Consider the following 23198-nt stretch of genomic DNA (forward strand, 5'->3'; position numbering starts at 1 on the left):
AGATTTAGTCCAAACTGAACTTCATTCAGGACATCTGCTCATTCCCAAGTGTTCCTATCCAAGTGTCTGGTTTCCACACAGTCACTTGGGTATGACCAGACCCCAGGAGTCCTGGTGATTTCTGGGTAACATGTAAGCTGAAAAGGAACCTAGCTGATTTATTAATATAAACAAATGAAATAAGTCACAAGTTAGTGAATGGCAATTAATAGAAGAAGCTAGTTCCCATTACTTTTTATAGTTATAATTTCTAGACCTAATATTTAATGTCAAACACAAAAGAAGGCATCGGAAATAAGAGACAAAACAGTTATTTTTTTAAATGCTCACTTTAAATGGAAGCAATGTACTACACTTGCTATTAATGAACTAAAAATAAGCAACTGTAATCTGAAAAGGTCAATTATGAAGGTAATAACTTAAAAATTAGTCTGTGAAAGCATTATTTTTATGTGATAAATTACAAGACATTTAATATCATGCCTGATTTAGTCAAATCTATGAAGAGAATAAAGAAAGATAATCAGGTAATTGACCAACCCAGAGTACCAAGTAGTGTAGTAACCCTCATAAAATCCACTCACATGTGAAAAAAAGAGTAAACGTTGGTTGAACAAGTGGAAAGTGTTAAGCAAACCTACTAATAAAAGGCAAATGGGAGTCTGCAGAAAAAAAGCACATGTGCTGGATTAAAAACATGAAAATTAAAAAAACCTGAGACTCTTAAAATCATATGTGATGGTTCTTCCTATGAGAAAAACCCCCAACCTCCAGTGCCATGGAGTCGATTCTGACTCATAGTGACCCTATGAAAAAGGAATCACTAATAAATTATATAATATCCAAGGTTTTCATGATGTCAAGCCATGCGGGGTCTGTTTTAAGGGGGAAAAAAAAAGGACACTTTTTCAAATATGCTATCAAATTCTAGTTAGTGGACACTTATTTACCACAGACAAAAAATGCTTCTCACAGATCTGCAGAGGAAAATGCAACATTCTAATAGGTCCTGGGACTGCCGTGTTAATAAATTCCCAAAAGCTGCCAAACAAACCTTCTCTGGTGGGATCGTTTAACTACAGCATTTAACAGTCAAAAAATAATGGTGCTTCCCTGCCCCTGATTGAAATCAATTAGAGCACAAAATTCAGAAAGGGGACAGGTAGACTGGTTCACGTGTGAATGCATTCTAAGGAGAATTCTCTGGAAAAATTAACAATGGAATACAAGGAAGTTACAATGTAAAGGAACTACCGACTCAAGGAAAAAGCAGCTGAAACCTTTGTTTCATATCAAGGCTCAGATTTAAGATAAAAATTTAACCTGGTCCATTGGGAAATAATGAGTTAGCAGAGGCCCTAGCTGCCTGCCCCTAAGTCTGTAAACACAGTCCTAATTCCTATTCTGGTTACGATTTACAGGTCAACATTGGTATCAGGGATCAATCTCCAATCTTTTAAGCAGACACAGGATGTGTCCCTGACAACCTTCACAAACAGCAGCATGAGCTGTAATTCAGCCTATCCCAGACTAATATGAAATATCAACAGCGATTTCATCGCATTGCACTTTAACACGACACATATATTCATTTATTCTCTTCTTGCCTCACACACTCTCTCAAACACACACATATACCCCACCCCATGCAACATGACCTTTACATATCGTTTACTTTTTCTGAATTATTTTAGTATGTCAGGTTAATAATCCAGCTCATAAATGATATCATACATTAATTCCTTGGCATTTCTACAAAATAGTACAATATAATTTTATTTTATGCTATGGCTCTTTCTGGAACATTAAGAAAGTCTTTATTATGGCAACCAACAGTAAAAAAAATATGCTATTATTATTGCTCTGTATTTGGTCAGGTGGCTGTCTCCTAAATAAATAAGGACTCATGACCCACTAAAGTCCTATGCTTGCTTGAAGATAAATAGAAGCACAGTTCCAGACGTGGCACCATTGAGCCGCATGCAAACATCTGAAGGAAGTCTAAGCATTGAGTATTCTCTCTTTTGAGAGAGAAAAGTAACCCTATCTATGTTTTGGAGATCACATCCCGCTGTTGCAGAGCTGCCTGCAAAGATATGTGGCTCCAAAGCTCAGCTGCACAAAGGTCTCCCCTTGCTCGGTATGAAGAGTCCGACCATTCTCCTTTGCCGTCGACGTGCTCTATCTTTTAGGTAGTCCTCCACTGTTTCAGAAAGGAGTCCCTCGGAGTCTTTAAGACTCAGTCGCTGGCGCCTGTCAGGGGAGCTAAGGATACTCTCTGGAATGTTCCACAAAATAAACAGTATGCATGGGACCGCAAACAGAGAGATAATAAAAGTACCGCATGGAAGGAATTCTCCCTGTTTCTCGGATTTACACAGCAGTCACCATGAGCGGATCTGCTTTTTCCTTCCTTCTCCATTCTCTGAGTCAGCCTCAGTGATTTTACCTGACAGGCCAAGGCAGAGTTTAAAACGATCAACCAGCTAGTTTTTGTTTTCTGCACGAAATCTCTTAACTGTTAAATACTACTAGGCTTACTTATTTGTTTGCTTTTCAGAAATATGAAGACCATAAAATAAGAAAACAATTTATAATTATGGTGCGGTTTGAAGACAGAGTTAAGTGAAAATCTACAGCGTATTCTGAACATTGAAATTCACATTAAATGGGATCAGCGTAATTAATATTATTAAAAGGAATATAGGATGAATTTGCTGAAAAAAAAGAATGTAACCAAAAACATAAAGGAGTGTATGGCAGGTTAGCACCTTGATTTTAATATGGTATTTTTTTCAGCTGTCTTTAGGGTTAATCTAAGAAACCCTGGTGGCAAAGTGGTTAAAAGCTAAGGCTGCTAACCAAAAGCTCCGCAGTTCAAATCCACCAGGTGCTCCTATGGGACAGTTCTACTCTGTTCTTTAGGGTTGCTATGAGTCAGAATTGACTCAAGGGCAACAGGTTTGGTTTTTTGGTTTGGTTAGGGTTAACTAAGCTTAGTAAAAATGCACTAAGAAATGTTAGTTATGGGTTCACTTGCTCTTTTCTGTGTCAGAGTTCCTCATCTGAACCACAGAACACAGAAAATGATATGAGTGACTACTTTCTCTAATCTACCAAAGATATTACCTACCTAACACTCTCCTATTTGCATTGCAGAGAAGGTAATTTATTGCATACACTGGATGCCTTAGACCAGCCCTTGAGTTTAATCCTCTCAGGGAATCCAGGTGAGAAAGGCTTTTGAGAAAAAGTGCAGTATTGTAGAAAAAAACTAGTCACCAGAGATCAAGAGCCCTCATCTATCTCTTCCTGACTGCATTTCATGGGACAACCCACCTAAATCTCTCTTTGGGCTCATTTTTCATATCTCGAAGATTGAAGTGAGTTGGCAGCAGCTATTTTCTAAGGCTTTTGTTCTAAAGTTTGATAAACATAACTTTTACTTTGTTATGGGCTATTACAGAGGCCCAGCATAGATAATTAAAATTTACGGATTACCCAAAGTCTATAGAACAAAAGACTTTCTTTTAAATTCTGTAATTTTAATCTTCTCCTCTCATCTAAATTTCCACCAAATTTAATAGGAAAAGAAAAATTATTCATTCCAATTTCTCCTCCTTCTCCCCTTCTCCTACAGAGGCAGAGTTAAAGCCCAGGTCCACCAAAGAAAGGGGAAGCATTGCTCTTTCACTCCTGGAAAATTCAAGTTGTCTTTGGTTAGCTGGGCAACAATTGCATCCATACCGCACGATTTACACCCAAAGTGTCATGGTTTAAAAATATACCCATTGGCAAACCAAAGCGAATGCAAGAAGGAAGGTAGAAGAGAGAAAAGACTTTTAAGAAAATGATCCTGTGATTTAAGTGACTTCAGAGCAAAGTTCACCTCAAATTTGAAAGCACTGCAAGGTTCTTGAGACAGCCCTGGGTGAGTGGCTCTCACTGAAAGGGCTGTGCCCTTAGCCTGACCCACAAAATAAGAGGCCAACACAAGTGCAGGAGGAGGCCCAGAGGGACAGGAAGTGCTCAGGTCACTCCTCATTATGTGTGTGAGCTAGCTGCTAAGCAAATGGTATTTCTTATCATGGAGAATCAAAGCTATGCCTATAATGCCTACTTACATTGAATGGAAACGTCTGTAAGCCATTTCATTAAAAATACGGCTGACATCAGGAAAGCAATAACTTTCATATACAAAGGAACTATTCTTAGTATATCTTCAAGTTATATTTGCTCACTTAACTAACAGAGCTAAGATTTTCACTGTTTTTCTTACTACATAGTCACTATATAGTGCACCGAGGAGGGGGCAGTTCTCTCCTGTGCACCAAAAACACCAGTTGTCTTCTAAGAATAGATATTGTTTGCATTTGTGCTACTGAAACAACAGAAAGCATCCAACTACATTTTCAATTCCCAAAATGATTTTATAAAATACGGATATATTATATATTATATTATTTCACTTTTATATTATACATAAATTATATTATAAAATCTTTTAACTTCATTAGCTCAATGGGAATGTTCCTGGCATTTTGAGAAGGAAAATTCTTTAATGAGGGACTGTCACACATTGCAAGACATACAGCATTCTTGACCTTGAGCACTGTGCGCCAATCATTGTGATGACCTTCAACCAATTATTGTGATGACCAAAAAGCACCCTCCCACATTTTTAAATGGCCCTTGTTGTTGTTGTTAGGTACCGTGTCAGTTCCGACTCATAGCGACCCCTATACACAACAGAACGAAACACTGCCCAGTCCTGCGCCATCCTTACAATCGTTGTTATGCTTGAACTCATTGTTGCAGCCACTGTGTCAATCCACCTCATTGAGGGTCTTCCTCTTTTCCGCTGATCCTGTACTCTGCCAAGCATGATGTCCTTCTCCAGCGACTGATCCCTCCTGACAACGTGTCCAAAGTATGTAAGATGCAGTCTCACCATCCTTGCCTCTAAGGAGCATTCTGGCCTCACCTCTTCTAAGACAGACTTGTTCGTTCTTTTGGCAGTCCATGGTATATTCAATATTCTTCGCCAACACCACAATTCAAAGGTGTCAACTTTTCAGTCTTCCTTATTCATTGTCCAGCTTTCACATGCAAAATGCCCCTTAAAGAGTGGTATTTATGTTGTAAGTTGCCGTGAAGTCAGTTCCCGATCATAGTGACCCCATGGACAACAGAAGGAAACACTGCTGGGTCCTGCACCATCCTCACTATCCTTGCTGTGTTTCAGCCCATTGTTGCAGCCACTGTGTCAGTCCATCTTGTTGAGAGACTTCCTCTTTTTCTCTGACCCTCTAATTTACCAAGCATGATGTCCTTCTCCAGGGACTGGTCTCTCTTGATAACTTGTCCAAAGCACATGAGACAAAGTCTTATCATCCTCCCTTCTAAGGAGCATTCTGGTTGTACTTCTTCCAAGACAGATTTGTTAGTTTTTCTGGCAGTCCGTGGTGTATTCAGTATTCTTCACCAACACTATAATTCAAAGGCATCAATTCTTCTTCGGTCTTCCTTATTCATAGTACGTCTTTCACATGGCATATGTGTGATTGAAAATACCATGGCTTAGGCCAGGTGCATGTTAGTCCTCCAAATGACATCTTTGCTTTTGAACACTTGAAAGAGGTCTTTTGCAGCAGATTTGCCTAATCCAAGGCATCTTTTGATTTCTTGATGGCTGGTTCTATGGATGTTGATTGTGGATCCAAGTAAAACGTAATCCTTGACAATTTCAGTTATTTTCTCCATTTGTCATGATGTTATATAATGGTCCAGTTGTGAAGTTTTTTGTTTTCTTTATGTTGTAATCCATACTGAAGGCTGTATGTCATCTCTGATCTTTATCAGTAAGTGTTTCAAGTCCTCCTCACTTTCAGCAAGCATGGCTGTGTCATCTGCATATCACAGGTTGTTAATGAGCCTTCCTCCAGTCCTGATACCCTCACTCATCTACAGACTTTTTCAGTGCTGTAACAACCTTAGAAAATATTTACTCTGACCCGTTTTTATAGAAAAGGAGACTGAAGTTCAGAAAAACTAAGGGCTTTGCCTGAGTTCATAGATGCTAATTAACACCAGAAGTAGGATTAAAGCCCACATCTCCTACTTTTCCTAAAGACCTTTTTATTTTTCTCCAACTATGGAACGCAAACCAAAGGAGGACCATTAGGAGTATCTTTCACATTACTTTTTCAATATTATATCTGTGTTAAACCAGAAGGTAGACTTTGTTACCTTTCAAACTTGGTAAACTGACACTTTTGTCTTTAAAAATATTTTCACCCACCACTAACGACTTAATTTAGAAAAGTTAATGTGCATCTATTGAATAGCTCTTTTAAAAAATCCAAGGTAATATTCTTTTTAAAAAGAAAGCTCTCAAGCCTTTCCTAATGAACTCCGACGCGGAATGTTTTCAAAAAGGATACTTACAAGCTTTAAAATAAACACACCCTCCAACCAAAGACCAGCCACAATGGTAAATTACACCTAATGCAGAAATGAACAAAGGCAGGTTAATACAATGTAATCTTTTCTCCTACAGGTAATGGCATACAATCAAAAAAATCTTGAACACATTCATTGGTTTCTTTGAGGAGAAAACTCCCTGTGATATTTTTACCACTTTCTGTTTTCATCAAAAAAATATTTTTGTCATCAGCATTCATATTGTATATCACCTAGATTGTCAGTCTCCTGTCCGCATGTACTTTTTCAAAATAAATGTCTCAATTTGTAAAATATTGAGTGTGTGTATATGTATGTTTTATGAGATCTTAATTCAATTCCTAATTTTACAGCTCCTCCAACATCTGGACTATTATCATTAAAATGTTTCAAATTGAATACAACTTAAGAAACTCAGGGCTACGCACAAAGACTGTTAAGTTTTTCTCTTGTAGCTCTAGAAGAAAGTACTGAATCTAACTACTCAGTGTCCTATTACAGATAAACTAATTCACTTCTGTGGGACTTCCCCACCTGCACCATGAGCAAGCAGCATAGATAAATAAAGGGAAACAAGTACAAAAAACCAAAGTCACAGAAACACTTGACAGCATTCCGGGGAGAACTGAAATCTTCAGTCAATACAATATCAACATGTACTTTTAACTGCTTTTAAGTAATTCAGACGCACCCTCTTCTAGCTTTTTTATATGATTTCCAAGTGCCACCTTTGAATACGTAGTAGTTCTCAAAGGTTCGCATGCATCAGAATCATGCTAGAGGCCTTGCTAAGGCACAAAACACAAGGCCCCAAACCTAGAGTTGCTTTTTCAGTAGGTCTAAGGTGGGACCCAAGGTCCCTGGGTGGCACAAATAGTTTGTGCTTGGCTACTAACCCAAAGATTGGTGGTTTGGATTCACTCAGCAGCACTTTGGAAGAAAGGCCTGGCAACCTACTTCCATAAGATCACAGCCATTGAAAATCCCACAGAGCTCAGTTCTATTCTGAAACGCATGGGGTTGCCATGAGTTGGGACTGGCTCAATGGCAGTGAGTTTGGTTTGGTTTTTTGGGTGGGACTCAATAAACACAGATGAAATTGACTTTGCTGGTCCTGAGACCACTTCAAGAACCACTAGCCTAAAGGATTTTTTTAAAATACATTTGTTGACTGTTATCAACAATCAGATGTACATTTTTCATTTATCTAGTATGTGAGATGCGTGTGTACACACAAAAAAATAAAATTTTTTTTGTACACACACATCCCTAAAATTAAAATTACATAAATCAGTCCTTACTTTTACCTGATTTTTTTTTTCTATTCCATCGCATCCCATTGTATCCTATTTATTTTTGTTCAGAAATAAACGTTGATTATGAACCACTAAATTGATCTTATGACCACAACCCACAGTTGGAAAAACACTGCTTAAGACTCCCCTGATCATCATTTAGCTTAACAATAATAACTGTTGACATTTTTTTTATACTTACCAGGTGCTAGAAACCCTTCCAGGCACTTTGCATGCATTGCTTATTTAATCCTCATAATAACACTATGAATAGGTATTATTAAACACTCATATTTACAGCAGAGAAAGCTGTGGTTCAAGGAGGCTAATGCAATTACCCGAGGTCACAAGGCATGTGCGTGTCAGAGCCAGGTTTGAACACAGGTCTAATTCCAGAGCAGAGTGGTAAAGGTTGCTCCTTTGAAGTGAGATATTTAAGCTTTTAGTCCCAGATCCACCACTTAGTGACTGTGTGATTTTGGCAAGTTATTAAGTCCCCTCAAGTTTCAGTTTTCTCATCTCTAACGGAGAGATAATAATAGGACTAGTACTTATTTGGTAGCTGTGAGGATTAAATGAGATAACCCATGACAAGTGCTTGGCATCCTGAGCACATAGTAAGGCCTCAATAATTGTTATCTATTATTAGACAAAGACTGAAGTCTTAACGGCCACATCATACATGTTTCCCTCTCATTGGCTTTTAGTTCCCAGCGCTGTCTCTGGATTTGCCTGTTCTCCTGATTCCTTGGCTTCTAACACGTTATCCTATAGCCTTGCTTCTGCCTCTCCCACATCCTCCCTCCTTCTGCAGCTTGACCTGTCTACAGAGCTTCTCAGAGCTCTTCACCTGGATGAATCCCCATGGCCTCCACCTGCATACCAAAGACCAAGGCTCCCGCATTACCTGCCAACTGGGGCTGAACACCATAAATACCAACAAAATTCTTTGATGAGGAAAGTGTGAGGTGTCAGCAAAAAAAAATGAAATCTCTAGTCAGCAAATCAAAAATATGAGAAAGTAGAAGGCCTGTAAACCCCATAGACAGCTTTACATAAAATCATCCACATTGCACTTGACTATTTCACAATAACAGTTAAGTCATGATAAGATGTAAAAAAACAAAATGACTCTGAAGGTGGTCCTCATGTGGCTAAATCCTAGGTCTTTGCCATTAGATACCATCAGACTCTTTTGCCTCCTCTGGAATCATCTTTTCTTGTTGAAAGTTCCTTCATATAAGAAATTTTTTTTTTTAACATTCGATTTTTTTTGGGTTTTTTTTTAATAGTTTTTATTGTGCTTTAAGTGAAAGTATACAAATCAAGTCAGTCTCTCACATAAAAACTTATATACACCTTGCTACATACCCTCAATTACTCACCCCCTAATGAGACAACCTGCTCCCTCCCTCTACTCTCTCTTTTCCTATCCATTTTGCCAACTTCAACCCCCTCTACCTTCTCATCTCCCCTCCAGGCAGGAGATGCCAACATAGTCTCCAGTGTCCACCTGATCCAAGAAGCTCACTCCTCACCAGCATCCCTGTCCAACCCATTATCCAGTCCAATCCATGTCTGACGAGTTGGCTTTGGGAATGGGTCCTGTCCTGGACCAAAAGAAGGTCTGGGGGCCGTGACCACCGGGGTCCTTCTAGTCTCAGTCAGACCATTAAGTCTGGTCTTTTTATGAGAATTTGGGGTCTGCAACCCACTGTTCTCCTGCTCCCTCAGGGGTTCTCTGTTGTGTTCCCTGTCAGGGCAGTCATTGGTTGTGGCCAGGCACCATCTAGTTCTTCTGGTCTCGGGATGATGTAGTCTCTGGTTCTTGTGGCCCTTTCTGTCTCTTGGGCTCTTAATTGCCATATAAGAAATTTTAAAACCAGATATGCCAACACAAGGAAACAATGAAGATGACCCCTCAAGGAGGCAGAAGAATTCTCTTCTCTAGGTATGTTTACAAACAAGAGTAAGGCACACCCAAACAATTCCTCTGATAAATATTCCTTACCTAAGAAAGACAGCCCTGGATATCACCTTCCCTATTGATCATCTCATTTCTGTGTGCCCAGTAAGTACTGCTATGGCTAACTCAAACTTTCTTCCCTTTCTCAGATTCAGCAGACAGGGAAAAAGTTGAGTCTCTACTCCTAAGACTAAAGACCACTTGCTCCTTTCTCCTTCCTCCACCTCCATCATCACAGTGCCCCTGGGGTATATGTCCCCAGGCCTGAGAATTAAGCAGTAGGCTCACTGAAGCTCCATGCACTACACCTTTCCTACTTACTTCTCACCAGCAAATAAATATGTCAGGCAGATCACTAAAGATTGATTCAGTTACTAGACTGTGGTTGATGGAGACTCTTTTCTTCATGAGAACCTTGATAGTGGTGTCCCATCCTAGGGAACCCAAACTCATCAGTACAAGAATGCTGTCATCTAAAAGACCTGCAAGACAGGTCCAAGACCTGGCCCTGGAAATCATGTTGAGACCAGGGCCTGTACCACATATCAAACTCATGAAGAACAAAGATTGTGATTCTAAGATTAATAACTGGAGAGAAAAACATTGTGGAAGGTTGATAGTAAAAATGGCATGGTATTTGGATTTAGGAAGACCTGGTTTTAATTCTGAATTCTGTCATTTAGTAGCTATGTTAACCTGAGTAAATTTCTTAGTATGAGTTCAAATATTCCTATATGATGGGAATAACAATATCTGAAGGGTTGTTGATAGAATTAGAAGCAATACATGTAAAAGACACTTCATGAAGTGTTTGGTACTTAACCAAACCCAAACCTGTTGCCGCTCGAGTCGATTCTGACTCATAGCGACCCTATAGGATAGAACGGAACTGCCTATAGGGTTTCAAAGGAGCAGCTGGTAGATTCGAACTGCTGACCTTTTGGTTAGCAGCCAAGCTCTTTAACCACTGCACCACCAGGGCCCTTGGTACTTAGTAGGTACTTAATTCATTAGAGTTGTTATCACTATGAGAGCCCTTGAGACTCAGAGAAAAAATTCAGGACAAAATGAATGCTACCCTTCCCTATCCTGGGGAATCTGAAAAATTACTTTGTTTTCTGAAGACTCAATTTAAGGGTCAGAAAACAACTAATTACAGCATCTTAAATCTTGGTTTATTGATAGATTTTATTTGTTTAAAAAAAAAAAAGAGTTTCTTTTCAGTTTCTTGGCCCCAAGAGAACTTTTCTATACATCTGTGTCATACATATTGAAAATATATCATATGTTTAGCCTTATGTATCTATTTATGAAGTTAGAAATTATTTTCCTATGGTTTTCAAGAAGTGAAACATTTGGAGGCAAGGCCATTCTATCCATCAGGGAGTATAAAAACAGTACATAGAATATTTCAAAGGCCCACCAAAATGGCCTGGAAAAAAACAATTATTGGCTCTAAAATACTAAATCAAAGCTGCAAAATTGAAATTTAGAAATATTTAATTAAATATCTAAGAGAAGTAAAAGAAGGAGGAGGAGGATGAATGGATTTGAGGTCATTTTCATAAAAAGGCATAGGTATAACAGGTACATTAAGAAAGGGTTAAAGGATGTAAACCATTTCATAACAAAATCTTGACTAGGGTACAGCCAAGCACTCAATTTAGTTCAGAGTTTCTCGGGTGACAAGCCAAAATAAGAAACATGGTGATTTCTTAGCCTCTATTCTTCCAACAAAAAAACAATGCTAGTGAATCACGAGAGACACACTCTTTAAAATTCGTAGGCTTTAAAGCAAAGGTGTATTTATCATGTAGATCCTTATATAAAGAATATTGAAATACATAACAAAATTACCAAGATATTTTCATGTGGTCAATCTCTTTTACATTGATTGACTCTCGGTAAAAAGCGCTATATTAAAGAATAGTTTAAAGAGACATTTTAACAATAAGGTGCTGCAATGTGATTAAAATAGTTGTCACTAAGTCAGTTTCAACTCACGGCAACCCCATGTATGTCCAGGCAGAATTGTGCTCTTAGGGCTTTCGATGGCTGATTTTTCAGTTTTTTAGACTGCCAAGCCCTTCTTCTGAGGCACCTCTGGGTAGACTCAACGCTCCAAACTTTTGGTAGCAGAGGAGCACACTAACTTTTTGCACCACCTAGGAACTTTGTGGGAGCCCTAGTGGCGCTGTGGCTAAGTGTTAGGCTGCTAACCAAAAGGTCAGCAGTTCGAATCCACCAACTGCTTCTTGGAAACTATGAGGTAGTTTTACCCTGTCCTGTAGGGTCACTATGAGTCAGAAGCAACTACATGGTAATAGGTTTGGTTTTTGGTTTTTGAGGGACTCTGTAATGTCATTAAAATAAAAAACCTGTTGCCATCAAGTCTATTCTGATTCATAGTGACACTTCAGGACAGAGTAGAACTTCCCCACAGGGTTTCCAAGGCCGTAATCTTTACAGAAGCAGATTGCCACATGTTTCTCCCCAGGAGTGCCTGCTAGATTCGAACCATCAACATTTCATTTAGCACCACTGCGCCACCAGGGTTCCTGTAATGTCATTACCAAAACCCGTTGCCATTGAGTCGATTCTAACTCATAATGACCCTATAGGACAGAGTGGAGCTGCCTCGTAGAGTTTCCAAGGAGCAATGGATTTGACCTGCTGACCTTTTGGTTAGCAGCCAAATTAGAGAAGGCAAATTTCTAGTCATATAATTTAATACAGAGAGAGATTTTGGAAGATTCAGAAGAATGAGTGATTAGACTATTACTTAAATATCAATGCTAGCTGTTCCTGGCTTCTTAAAGGCATTGAATAAGGAACAATTTGAGCTTAAGTTTCCTGTCGAGTGCCTGAAACACAAGTGTTATGGACTGAATTGTGTCCCCAAAAAATGTGTGTCAACTTGGTTAGACCATGATTCCCAGTATAATATGATCGGCCACCATTTTGTCATCTGATGTGGTTTTCCTGTGTGTTGTAATCCTACTTCTATGACGTTAATGAGGCAGGATTAGAGGTAGTTATGTTAAGGAGGCAGTACCCAATCTATAAGACTAGGTTGTATTTTAAATCAATCTCTTTTGAAATACAAAAGAGAGAAGTAAGCAGAGAACAGGGTTACCTCATACCACCGGGAAAGCAGAACCAGGAACACACGTACTTTGAACCCGAGGTCCCTGTACCGAAAAGCTCCTAGACTAGGGCAGGACTGATGGCAAGGATCTTCCCCCAGAGTCAACAGAGAAAGAAGGCCTTCCCCTGGAGCTGGCACCCTGAATTTGGACTTCTAGCCTCCTAAACTGTAAGAGAATAAGCTCCTGTTTGTTAAAACCATCTACTTGTAGTATTTCTGTTATAGCAGCACTAGATGACTGAGACAAGTATGATGCATTCTTGATTGACAAATGATCCACATGCTAAATGGCAGATATGTAAGTGGCAAAGGTAACATTCCTACGAAAATATTTAATAAATGAGCCCATTTTTATTTCGGACCAAATGGAGTGTAAGCCCCTTCCACGTGTTAGGCAGTGGAAATAACTGTGGGCAAACACAAATCTTCTCAGAAGGAAACTTCGGATTCTCTTAAGTGCTTAAATGAGATGAAAAGGAAGTCAGTATAATAAAGAATCAGTAATATGAAAGAAGGCACCACTCTGAATTTCCTCCTCTCCATCCATCTCCATGTTTTTTAATTAAATATGATTTCCCTCCGGCACTGGCTTTCAAGATAATTTTTAAATAGCCAAAATTAGTAATTCTGTTTTGTTTGATTAATTAAGACCACTGCCCATTCCACAGGCAACAGTGGCTCCAAATATAATTCTTTGTCTTCCACGGGAAATTCAGGGCCTCCCACTGGAATTAGATAGACTACAGATTTTATAAAATAGTATTATAATAATAATAATAACAAATCTGGAAAAGCATGTACCTATTTTAACAGTTTCTATTACCTTTTTTAATTCAAAACTATTTTGTAATTTTACGAAAGAAAAAAATGATTTCACAGCAGTTTTTGTTTTGTTTTGCTTCCACTTTAGAATTGCTAAAGCACAGTATTCCATCTATTGTAGGGACTAAATAGGCATGTGTGGGCTGGTCTGGAAAATGATCTACCTTTTGTAGCATTGTTACTTTCGGAAAATGAACTCGGAGTCCGAATAGACATCTTTCAAATGGGCTTTTGAGATATAAACATACTGAATAAATCGGGGCCCAGCAGTACTTTATTCTAGGGCGGTGGAGGTCCACTAGTAGAATTCTCGCCTTCCACATGGGAGGCCCATCTGGGATTCAACTCCTAGCCAATGTATCTCAGGAACAGTCACCTCCCACCTGTCAGTGGAGGCTTGTGTGTTGCTGTGATGTTGAACAGGATTTAGCAAGGCTTCGAGGTGAATGCAGACTAGGAAAAAAGGCCTGGCAATCTACTTCCAAAAGTCAGCCAGTGAAAACCCTTTGGATTACGACAGTTCCATTCTGTTGTGCATGGGGTTGCCGTAAGTTGAGGCCAACTCAATGGCAGCTAACAACAGCAACATACCCATTTGTGAATTTGCTTGCTCATTTATTCAGAAAACATTAACAGGTGTCTACTGTGTGCCAGATACTGTGCTGGCCACTTTGATACAGCTCCCCCCACCAACGACTACCACCAATACACCCACTGAGGAACTCACAGCAGTGGGGAGGAAAAACCAAAAACCCATTGCCGTCGAGTCAATTCCGACTCATAGCAACCCTATAAGACAGAGTAGAATTGCCCCACAGAGTTTCCAAGGAGCGCCTGATGGATTTGAACAGCCGACTTTTTGGTTAGCAGCTGTAGCACTTAACCACTACGCCACCAGGGTTTCTGTGGGGAGGAAAGACATGTAAAAATTATTAAAATAATTATTCAAAGTATATTCAAGGTGCTATATAACCAGATAGCATGAAATCATTGATTCTTCCTGCATGGAATCAGGTAACTCTTCCCAAATGAAGTTCCATCTTAAGTGAACCACCAAAAATCAAGAGGGACTTTGCAGACAGAGGGCATTCTAGTAAAAGGAAAATCTATGAGCAAGGGATCGGAAGTGTGAACAGTGAGAGGCCCATGTAAGGAAGAGGGAGCTGGAAAGAAAGGGCTTTGGAGAGCTTTTAGCTGCTTTTCTAAAGAGCTAACAGTATAGAGTTCATATTACAGTATAGAGTTCATATTGTAGGTCACTAAAAAAAAAAAAAAAAAAAAAATTTTTTTTTTTTTTTTTTTACACTAGGCTCCACCAAAAGTTTTGGAACAAGGGACTAACACAATCAGACCTGCATTAGATTAATTATAGCAAAGCCACCATACAGTGTAAAGCACACATGTGCACGATAACCTCTAAAAACCGAATATTCTTGGACTCTTCACCACAATATTCCTTCCACTTCCAAATGTGCTTTTACTTAACTGCCGAAACCATCATAACCTTGTAAAGTTTGCCTACATATAGCAAACCCAGATGAGTTACGGAACTGAGGCTCAGGCTCTTCACATGAAGAGAATTAACGTTGTTACTATGTTGGTTATTTACTATTTTATTTTTAATATCTTTCTCCATCTGGCAGAAATCTTAATCCTTCAGCCATGGTTTTAAGAGCAAACAGGCCGATTTTTATTTTAAATCCCTTCTGCATTTTTCCTCAGTATGATGTGGTTAGTATTGAATGGATACCTCAGGTTCTGCTTATCCTCAACCTCCTCCACACCCACATGTGACCAATTGGGTGGCTGCCCCTTTTTACTGGACTCCAGGCTGAATGAAGCTCTACCAACCCCCCCCCCATTTTTAACCAAAGCATTCATCTTTACCAATACCGAAACAAGATAGAAAGATGGAATTAGCATTGTATAGACCCAACTTATGTAATGATGTTTATCTGTTTTATTGACTATGCAATATTGACTGTGTGGATCATAACAAATTATGGATAACACTGCAAAGAGTGAGAACTTCATAATGCTTAATTGTGCTCATGCAGAACCTGTACATAGACCAAGAGGCAGTTATTTGAACAGAACAAGGGGATACTGAGTGGTTTAAAGTCAGGAAAGGTGTGGGTCAGGGTTGTATCCTTTCACCATACTTATTCAATCTGTATGCTGAGCAAATGATTACAGAAGATAACTTTATAAAGAATGCTGCATCGGGATTGAGGAAGACTCATTAACAACCTGTGACGTGCAGATGACACAACCTTGCGTGCTGAAAGTCAAGAGGACTTCAAGCACTTACTGATGAAGGTCAAAGACTACAGTCTTCAGTATGGATTATATTTTAACGTAAAGGAAAAAAAATCCTCACAACTGGACTAACAAGCAACATCATCGTAAACAGAGAAAATGCTGACAATGTCAAGGGTTTCATTTTACTTGGATCTGTAATCAACACCCAGGGAAGCAGCAGTCAAGAAATAAAACAATGTGTTGCATTGGGCTAATCTGGTGCAAAAGACCTCTTTAAAGTGTTAAAAAGCAAAGAAAACACCTTGAGGACTAAGGTGTGGTGACCCAAGCCATGGTATTTTAAATCATTCATATGCATGCGAAAGATGGACAATGAATAAGGAAGAATGAAGAAGAATTGATGCTTTTGAATTATGGTGTTGCTGAAGAATACTGAACATACCACAGACTGCCAGAAGAAAAAATAAATGTGTCTTAGAAGAAATACAGCCAGAATGCTCCTCTGGACATGTTATCAGGAGGGATCAGTCCCTGGAGAAGGACTTCATGCTTGGTAAAGTACAGGGCCAGTGAAAGAAAGACCCTCAACAAGACAGACTGACACAGTGGTTGCAACAATGGGCTCAAACATAGTAAGGATTGTGAGAATGGCAAAGGATCAGGCAGTGTTTTGTTCTGTTGTTCACAGGGTTGCTATGAGTCAGAATGGACTCGATGGCACCTAACAACAACCTCAACTCGTTGGAATAGACCCCTTCACCCCTTGCCAAAAAATACTACAAGAAAATAACTACAGCTAAATAAAATGATCCTCCATGCATCTGTCAGTTTGTTGTACTATGGGGGCTTGTGTGTTGCTGTGATGTTGGGACTATGCAACGGTATTCAAATACCAGCAGGGTCACCCATGGAGGACAGGTTTCAGCTGAGCTTCCAGACTAAGACAAACTGGGAAGAAGGACACAGCAGTCCACTTCTGAAAAGCATTAGCCAGTGAAAACCTTATGAATAGCAGCGGAACATTGCCTGATACAGTGTCAGTAGATGAGTTCCTCAGGTTGGGAGGCACTCAAAATGCAACTGGGGAAGAGCTGCCTCCTTAAAGTAGAGTTGACCTTAATGACATGGTTGGACTCAAGCTTTCATCCTTCATTTGCTGATGTGGCATGACTCAAAATGAGAAGAAACAGCTGCAAACATCCATTAATAATAGGAACCTGGAATGTACAAAGTATGAATCTAGGAACATTGGAAATCATCAAAAATGAAACGGAATGCATAAAGATCGATATCCTAGGCATTAGGGAGCTGAAATGGACCGGTATTAGTCATTTTGAACTGGACAATCATATGGTCTACTATGCTGGAAATGACAGCTTAAAGAGAAATGGCATTGCATTCATCGTCAAAAAGAACATTTCAAGATCTATCCTGAAGTACAACACTGTCAGTGATAGGATAATGTCCGTACGCCTACGAGGAAGACCAGTTAATACGACTATTACTCAAATTTACGTACCAACCACTAAGGCCAAAGAGGAGGAAACTGCAGATTTTTACCAACTTCTGCAGTCTGAAATTGATCAAACATGCAATCAGGATGCACTGATAGTTATTGGTGATTGGAATGTGAAAGTTGGAAACAAAGGAGAAAGATAGGTAGTTGGAAAATATGGCCTTGGTGACAGAAACGATATCGGAGAGCACATGATTGACTGTTGCAGGACCAACGACTTCTTCATTGCAAATACCTTTTTTCATCAACATAAATGGTGACTATACACATGGACCTCAACAAATGGAATACACAGGAATCAAATAGACTACATCTGTGGAAAGACATCATGGAAAAGCTCAATGTCATCCGTCAAAACAAGGCCAGGGGCTGACTTCGGATCAGACCATCAGTTACTCATAGGCAAGTTCAAGCTGAAACTGAAGAAAATTAGAACAAGTCCACAAGAGCCAGGGTATGACCTTGAGTATATCCCACCTGAATTTAGAAACCATCTGAAGAATAGATTTGACACGTTGAACACTAATGACCTAAGACCAGATAAGTTGTGGAATGACATCAAGGACATCATATATGAAGAAAGCGAGAGGTCATTAAAAAGTCAGGAGAGAAAGAAAAGACTTAAAAGGATGTCAGAAGAGATTATGAAACTTGCTCTGGAATGTCGAGTAGCTAAAGCAAAAGGAAAAAATGATGACGTAAAAGAGCTGAACAGAACATTTCAAAGGGCAGCTCAAAAAGACAAAGTGAAGCGTTATCATGACATATGCAAAGAACTGGAGATGGAAAACCAAATGGGAAGAACACGCTCAGCCTTTCTCAAGCTGAAAGAAGTGAAGAAAAAATTCAAGCCTCGAGTTGCAATACTGAAGGACACTACAGGGAAAATATTGAACGACTCAGGAAGCATCAAAAGAAGATGGAAGGAATACACAGAGTCACTGTACCAAAAAGAACTGGTCAATGTTCAATCATTTCAGGAGGTAACATATGATCAGGAACCGATGGTTCTGACAGAAGAAGTCCAAGCTGCACTGAAGGCATTGGCGAAAAACAAGGCTCCGGGAATTGATGAAATACCGATTGAGATGTTTCAACAAACAGATGCAGTGCTGGAAGTGGTCACTCATCTATGCCAAGAAATTTGGAAGACAGCTACCCGGCCAACCACTGGAAGAGATCAATATATATGGCTGTTCCCAAGAAAGGTGATCCAAGCGGATGTGGAAATTACCGAACAATATCATTTGCTGAAGATCATTCAAAAGCAGCTGCAGCAGCATATGGACAGGGTACTGCCAGAAATTCAGGCTGGATTTAGAAGACAACATGGAACTAGGGATATCATTGCTCATGTCACATGGATCCTGGCTGAAAGCAGAGAATATCAGAAAGATGTTTACCTGTGTGTTATTGTCTATGCTAAGGCATTCAACCATGTGGACCATAACAAATCACGGGTTACAATGTGAAAAATGGGGATTCTGGAACGCTTAATTGTACTCATGAGGAATCTATACATGGATCAAGAGGCAGTTGTTCGGAAAGAACAAGGGGATACTGCATGGTTTAAACTCAGGAAGTGCGGGCTTCGGGGTTGTATCCTTTCACCATACCTATTCAATCTGTATGCTGGTCAAATAATCTGAAAGCTATCAGGATTGGAGGAAAACTCATTAACAACCTGTGTTATGCAGGTGACACAACCTTGCTTGCGAAAGTGAAGAGGACTTGAAGCACTAACTGATGAAGATCAAAGACCACAGCCGTCAGCATGGATTACACCTCAACATAAAGAAGACAAAAATCCTCACAACTGGATCAATAAGTAACATCATGATGAATGGAAAAAAGACTGAGGTTGTCAAGGATTTCATTTTACTTGGATCCACAATCAACACCCATGGAAACAGCAGACAAGAAATCAAAAGACACATTGCATTGGGCAAACGGGCTGCAAAGGACCTCTATAAAGTGTTGAAAAGCAAAGATGTCACCTTGAAGACTAAGGTGCACCTGACCCAAGACATGGTATTGTCAATTAAATTATATGCATGTGAAAGTTGAACAATGAATAAGGAAGACCAAAAAGAATTGACCCCTCTGAATTGTGGTGTGGGAGAAGAATACTGAATATACCATGGACTGCCAGAAGAACGAACAAATCTGCCTTGGAAGAAGTACAACTAGAATTCTCCTTGGAAACAAGAATTTTGAGACTACATCTCACATACTTTGAACATGTTATCAGGAGGGATCAGTCACTGGAGAAGGATATCATGCTTGGTAGAGGGTCAGCGAAAAAGAAGACTCTTAACAGGATGGATTGACATAGTGGCTGCAGCAATGGGCACAAACATAGCAACAACTGTGAGGATGGCACAGGACTGGGCAGTGTTTCACTCTGTTGTGCACAGGTTCATTATGAGTCGGGATCGACTCTACAGCACCTAACGACAAAAACAACAAATAAGATGGTGCTACCCATCAATTTCAACTCACGGTGACCTCATATGTGTCAAAGAAAAACTGGTTCCCCATAGTGTTTTCAATGGCTGATTTTTTTGCAAGTAGATCACCAGGCCTTTCTGCAGAAATACCAGTGGTGGACTGGAACCTCCAATCTTTTGGTTACCAGCAAAGCGTGTTAAACATTTGCACTACCCAGGGAACAAGATTATGCTACAGCAATGCAAATACTAAGAACAGGAGCCAAATGCATGATCTTGACTTTGCCAGCAGCTCTGCTTCCTTTTAGCACTGAGAAGCCAACCCCAACATTAATAGAGCCAGAAAGAAAATACAATTCAATGGGCCAGCAGGTCATGGCAAATCTAGTAAGGGCACTGTTAGTAAACACCAAGTAGGCTTTGGCTAAGACGGCAAAGGAATCAGATGCAAACCATTCATTACCACCTGCTGTACATTCCTCATCCTCCCCACCTCCCTCCATTTCCCTTAACCCCGACCCTTCACCCTGGAGAGTCCAAGATCACATGCTAAATAAAACCATGACCTACGAAAGCTCACAGAGTTCTGGCCATTACTATCCTTGAGCAAAACCCTAAAGGATTTCACCAAGGATTTCAGCCAAGAACACTTTTATACTTAAAGCTATGATCTTGTCTGGAAGGGTTCATTGCCATTTGTTCTGCAACAGATTTTTTTCTTGAGAACTTAATTCTTTCCCACTTATATCAGGTTAGTATTTTCAATGGTGCTTCAGATTTATAGTGTATACAGCCCCAAAGATCATTACTCTACAGAGAATCCCCCCATCTCGAATCCAAACCCCAGAGATTAAGTAATAAAACCAAGTCATATAGATGAAAGCCAAGGACAGACTGAGTTTCAGCAACCTCTTACATGTAGGAAAATTACAGATTCTCCTTCCTATCACCATAAAAAAAAAAAAAAAGTAGTTGTATATTCCTTCCACATGCCTCGAACTGAATTCCAGATCTGAAAAACTCACAGTTTATCCCCGATCCCCATTTAAAGGTCTTCCACCAAGAACACACCTCCTCTGCTATTTATTTCAAAGTTTTGCCAATATCTCAGTCTTCCAAGATGTCTAAGGTGAAATTTCTGACAACTCAGTAATGGCTCTAGAGAGAACAGATTCCCTGACTTGGTACCTGAAGGGCAGGTACTCAGAAAAGATAAAAAAAGGGGGGAATTTTATTATTGGACTCTCTTAGAAGTTGAAATATCCCCAGAGAAGAGGAAGTATTAAGGAATTTAAAAGGGGAGAACAGGATCTTAACAAGTCTAATGTGGCTTCATACTTGTTTTCTGGGCTTTTCTAATATATAAATTCTGTGTGTTATACGTTTTATATGCCCAGTTCAATACCAAAATCCATTCTTGCCCTTAAGGGTTGGTTTTGAGCTCTAATTAGAATCAGGGGACAGGCTGTTTATATTTAATCTGTCTGTCCATCTTCTCCGTAATGGAGTGAAGCTCTGCTCTACTGGATTTCAATTAGTCTTACGTAGGAGACACAGCAACACATACTGTTTTACTCCTGGATAAGCAAACCCCTTGTAACTTTTATATTTCAAATACCCAGCATGATTTATCTACTTTTACTTTCTAGAAAGAGATGACATGATCCTGTCTTGGCAAGTTAAAAATAAAATAAAATATGACGGAAACAGAAATTGCTCGGAGATGATCTTTTAATTCAAATAAACTAAAATAGACATATACAGGGAGTCTGGGTCCCATGTTAGGAGTTGACATTGAAAACCTAACATCTCTAAGGAATCCAGAGTAACATTATTTTCTCTTGTTTTGGGGTGACATAGAAATGCAATATAGAGAATTTTTTAAAAATGACAACATATTATATGTTTATCCTCAAGACAGAAGGGGTTTTTCCTTAAAAACTTAGTTTCTTTTTTCTTTTTCTTTCTTGCTTCATCTTTTTTTTTTATCCAGACAAAAGCTTTGAGTGACTTGAAATTCACCAAAGCTTCCCTTAACGCTTGTGTTTACCTGAAAGTGCTTATTATTAAAATCTACTTCTGTGTGCCTGTTATCTAGGAAACTCTCATAAGACACTAGTGGAAACAAAAAAGGGAGAGGAAGGATGGAAAGTAAGAGAAAGAAATGAATATCAACAAAGAGCTCTTATTAATCCCATCTATTTGTTACACACTACCAGCTCTTTTTTTTTACCAGCTCGCTCTGTTTTTATTCTTTTAAAAATAAAAAAGGAACATTGTTTCCCAGTTTGAGGTCACACACACCAAACACACTCACACTCACACTGCGCCAGAACGGGATTCCTGCAAACCCTTCGCGTCCCCAGCAGCCCCGTCCGCTGTCGCACGCAGGCAGCTGCGCCCGCAGCCTCCGCGCGCCGCCGAGGCCGCGTCCGACCCTCCCGCGGCGGCCCCGGCGCACACCCCCGCGGCGGCGACACCTACCCTGCTCCGAGCGCACGACGGACGCGGGGCAGCAGTGGCTCAGAAGGAAAAAGCTCCCAGGGCAAGCCCAAAGAAAAGCACAGGAAAATTAAAAAAATACGGTGGGGGAGGGCTCATCTACTTCCCAGAACAAGGGGAAGTCTGGAGCCCCATTCACTTGGTGGCTTCGCGGGGGTAGTTTCGGAGGAAATAGCGGCTGAAGAGCTACCGCTGCGGTGGAAAGTTGCGGGTGTTTTCCCCCAGCCGTCAGCGCCTCGCGCCTCTCCTTTCCCCACCGCCGCCTTGACAGCTCCCCTCACCTCCAGATCCCTCCGGAGCCCTGCTGGCTTCCACCCGGAGCTGGGCTGAGTTACCACATGCACTTGAGAAATCCTAGCAGTTGCGCAAAGAAGAGCCCCAGAAGTTAGAAAGAGTGATTGTGTGTGAATGTGTAAATATACAGTACAAGAGGCTGGAACAACTGAGCGGGGCCAACCCTCAGATGCAGCCCCTGGTTTCAGATTTCATTTGGCAACTGGCAGCTTCAGAAGACTCAAGCCGCACTACTGGGGAGGATGGGAGGATCGCTATCCTAATCTAATGCCTCTTTTCTTAGTTATATCTGAGCCCGAGCGACACCACAGGACGCTGGCCTCCTGACGCTGTTTAACTGTGCCTAGACGCCAGACAGAATCCACCCTGCCTCTGTCCTTCCGTAGTTGACATCGCTCAATACATATCCCATATGTATCATAAATTCCTGTTATCACAGATCTGGGAATCTGGGGTGGAGGGTGCCAGAAGGATGAGGAAT

General features: G+C 40.1%; 1 protein-coding gene across 5 annotated transcripts in view; it reads right to left on the minus strand.

Annotated features, from left to right (window-relative positions):
* The window catches only part of ARHGAP24 (Rho GTPase activating protein 24), a 574638-nt gene extending 551836 nt beyond the window's left edge, over nucleotides 1–22802 (minus strand). For 4 of the 5 annotated variants that reach the window (XM_010594080.3, XM_064285611.1, XM_064285608.1 and 1 more), the window contains exon 1: nucleotides 22406–22698. The gene's annotated coding sequence lies outside the window, so the exon portion shown is untranslated. The other variant, XM_023553282.2, reaches the window with a different exon arrangement.
* Nucleotides 22803–23198: the final 396 nt, after the last annotated feature.

This window comes from Loxodonta africana, chromosome 5 (assembly GCF_030014295.1).
Source record: "Loxodonta africana isolate mLoxAfr1 chromosome 5, mLoxAfr1.hap2, whole genome shotgun sequence".
NCBI lineage: Eukaryota > Metazoa > Chordata > Mammalia > Proboscidea > Elephantidae > Loxodonta > Loxodonta africana.